The 3980-nt window shown below is 35.9% G+C and overlaps 1 long non-coding RNA gene across 1 annotated transcript; it reads right to left on the bottom strand.

The window, feature by feature from the left end:
* Positions 1–2113: 2113 nt before the first annotated feature.
* On the bottom strand, positions 2114–2987 carry LOC116679698 (uncharacterized). The gene is made up of 2 exons (XR_004329511.1): positions 2886–2987; positions 2114–2395 (listed from the first exon to the last, which is right to left on the bottom strand). It is a non-coding gene; the product is annotated as an uncharacterized LOC116679698 (long non-coding RNA).
* Positions 2988–3980: the final 993 nt, after the last annotated feature.

Raw genomic sequence — 3980 nt, 5'->3', positions numbered from 1 at the left:
CTTCTCGAAATTTGCGGAGCTCTGTTAGCATTAACAAGTCGGTCTCTGTTTCATTCTGAGTTAAGCTAGCATCAAGTGTTAGCTGTTTCTGTGTCGTCTTCGCATCATCACTTTTCCCCGTCTTCTGTTCTCTTCTTGTAGTCTTTTGTGACGAGGTCATTGTGGTAGCGTCTTCTGGATAAGTAGGTGGAATTAAATTCTAATAACAGGCAAATTAAGAGTTATTTCGGTCAGAGCGTCGTCTGCGAGCTCTCTACTCAGGCATGCCGGAAGCGGAAGTCATTGTATCACTTTTAAATGAAATAAAATACAACTAAACTTAACTAATAATTAATGGCTGCTATTTTGGGAGGTTAATAATTTGTTAAAAAATAAATATATAAGGAGATGCATTGAAGAATTTCTTATATTGTCATTGTCTTTTAAATAAAGGTGTGAGCGGGGTGTTTTGTGGTTTTTTTGTCAAAAAAGTCAAATTTAAATGCAGAAGCCACCTCTTACTATTAAGATTCCTGGGCTTTTCATCAGCATCATACGTCAGTCATACTTAAGATAGACTTTAAATAAAAAATGTTGAATTTCAATTCCATTACAGTATAAGCAATACCAAAAAGTAAAAATAAGAAGTGTCCTAATGGTGTATGTTGCATACGATATAACAACAACATGCAGTTAGAAGACATTTATCGCCACACCCAATTGTTGTCACTCCCCGGTGAGACAAGATAAGAGCCTATACCAAATATCAATTACATATATTTGTTGTCATTCACATAATACATTCCATGTAGATGGCTGACTGAACACCTGTAACTTTCACACTTTTAATGAGTGCCAACCCCGGTAGTGATGAGGCCACTGTGAAATATTGATTGGCACAGCTCCACCCTTGATTTAATAGTTCATCACAAGCTCTGACTATGTCTTTTCTGCCTCATTCTGGTTCTCCTTTTTTCTGACGTCATTTCCATTTAACAGTGCATAATAATTTAACAATAAGGACATGCTCCCATGCATTGTCCCCCATTAATCCGTCAGATTGTATCTTAACTTTCATTCATTATTGTAGTTCATTTGATCTAACTTTAAGGTGTTTTATTTATTTTTTGTTGTTGCTACATCATTTTATCAATGTCATTTCCCCCAAACATAAGGCAGGACACTTGTAGAGTTTAGCTCGGAGAGCTTTGGGCTAACACTGCTCTCTGCTGGATTACATTTGTATCACAAGATGTCTTTTAGGGCAAGTATATCAAATGTGCTGCAATAAAGGCAATTTATGATTTATACACAATTCTCATCAATTTCCTTCTCTGGTGGGTCTCACTTGTATGAGGATTTTAATTTGCATAGGTGTATGGGTTCTTTTATGGGCTACTTTTATGCCCGTCTCACAAATCCATGCTTCTACAAGGGGTTGCAAGTGCAAGTGCAGATCTGAGTGCTTGTGACATTAGTAAGCAACAAAAACATTTCTGCTACCTACACAAAGGTTTTCTGGCGTTCCTCTCATCTTTTTTGTCTTTTCTTCTAACTCACTTGCCTTTTTTCTTCTTTAACAACAAAATCCCTCTGGTTGAACTGGTTAAAAATGGTAGACATATGAAACTGGGGATGATTATGATGAGGTCACACTGGTTAAACTTAGAGTAATGTTGTAGTTGTAGCTTGTAACTTATTCTTAAGAAAGGCTCAAACCAACACAAACACATAATGGCTTCTCCACCCAGTACTCTGTTCCTGCAGTACCGGTGGCTGCATTTCCAGCACCCCAGCTTTATTTTACTAAAGAGGCTGCATTTTCAGGACCTCATTTCTAGGAGCCTAGTTTTTCAATACACCACTTTCCAAATTGGATGACCAGCACGTTTAAAACATTTACTCCACCCAAAAGCTACGTTCTGTCCAAATATTAAGTTTAAAAAGGATTTTACACACAGATACTACTTGTCTTGCAATTGTCTGAACTTGGTTGCTAAGAGTTGCATGTTGGGCAATTTGTGTAGCCTAATTAGCAGACTTAGCTTGATAACAGGTAAAATAAAAAAAGATCTACTTTTTTTAAATCAATTTTAATTGAAAACAATATATTAAACAAATTTCACAACCCACCTTCCAACAAAGAAAAAACGTTTAATTTTGTAATTTCCTCATGGTATACAGACAAACAGGAGAATGAAAGTTTTATCAATGATCTCTGCAAGAAAGAGAGACAGAAAGATGAGAGAGATGCAAAAACCATTAGATATCACATTTTATCAACATTTTACTTTTCCTGACACTGCAACATTAAAACCCAAATTGAGAAGTAGGTAACAGCACTATCTTTTAATTGAGTGGTATTCCTTCTTTTCTCATTTCTTTATAGAATCGTCTGCTGAATTCCTCCACTTCACTGAAATAGTAAGTGGACAACATAATCAATGATTAGTTAATAAAAACAAGTAACACTTAAAAAGATGCATTCATTGCTACTTCCTAGTTAAGGTATTAATTAATGTAAGTAAATAGTTGATAAAAATGACATGGCATTGTATAAAAAACTGTGAAATACCTGTGATAACAATTAACGTTAAACATTTCACGCACACTGAAGACAGTGAAGACCAACCATAAGGACTCTTTTAAAGTTTAACTTAATGGCTGTAATTAATTATTACAGCCATTAAGTTAACAAGTAATATGATACACCTAGTTGGGCTTAGCAAATATAGGTAAAATGTTAGTTTTATTATACAAAAACTTTAGGCTAACAGTTAACATGCTATCATGATGTAACAATGATTTTAAAATTAGGAACTTTAAGATCATTAACGTTCACACTTCAGCTAGACAGTGAATATTACTTAACTTTAACGTTATTCACAATCAGCAATGTTACTCACACAGGGCTTGATGTGCTCTTCTTCCATTTTTGGTGGAAATGTGGTCCTGTCGCATTATTATTACCCATTATTTTCTTGGCAAACCCTCTAGTTAGGGTCCTAGAATTGCAGTACTGAAAGTGCAGCCTGTGGAACTGCAGCTATATGCTGCTCATTAGACCTGCTGAAGTCACGTCATGTTGTCTGAAATAGAGATATGAAGATATATGGCACTAGTGGGCACATTATTAGAGGAGATGATATTGGCCAGTATCCAGACTCCCTCTGCAGGGCTAGAAATTCATAAAGGTTATATGAGGTCTATTAAAAATATAAGAGAAAAACGTTGTTTGGAGACTGGGCGGTTCAAATCCTGAGCTCCCTGTGTTTTTCTCCTGTACTTCCATCATTTACTGAGAACTGCTTTACTATCAGTCACTCTTGATCATTTTCAACTGCCAAATGCTGTAAATGTGCATTCAGCATTATTTGACCTATAATTCTACAAAAGGCGAGAACTTTCTCTTTCTTTCTGTAACACATTTTTTATAGAAATAAAAGGTTCAGATGCATACAGAATAAAAATTGTGTACCGCAGGTCATTCACTGGGAATTGTTCAAACCAGAGAAACCTCCAGAAGGCTGGCCACATAAAGCCAACAATTAGTAATGAGGAAGGGTCACGTGGGAAATAAAATAACAACACCCTTTTGCAGCACTTGCTGTGAAGATGCTAACATTTTGTCTATGTGGTCTGCCACCAGAGGGCACTCTCATTATAGTAAATTAATAACACTTTCAAAGTACTAAATTAAGTAATATTAAAGAATATCGGCTATATGATTACATTGTTAACAAAAAGCATCTTCCCTCTTTCAGTAAAGAAAAATGTGCTGAACTCTGTAATGGACAAAGCGAGACAAGACAAGAGGAGGGAAACTGAATTTACATAGTATAACACAGCGTTTACAGAAAACCAAGAAAACTCATTTTTATTGTAAGCAAACAGTCATGTTTTACATATGTGTCCTCAAATCAACCTGATGACTCATGTAAACTGCACTCCCTGTCTGAACCACAGAAGTCCTACAGACTTGAATTGATGGGAGACACAGG

The sequence above is a fragment of the Etheostoma spectabile genome, chromosome 3 (genome assembly GCF_008692095.1).
Source record: "Etheostoma spectabile isolate EspeVRDwgs_2016 chromosome 3, UIUC_Espe_1.0, whole genome shotgun sequence".
Classification (NCBI taxonomy): Eukaryota; Metazoa; Chordata; class Actinopteri; order Perciformes; family Percidae; genus Etheostoma; species Etheostoma spectabile.
The sequence above is the reverse complement of the archived record's forward strand: the minus strand, read 5'-3'. Positions and strand labels throughout refer to the sequence as shown.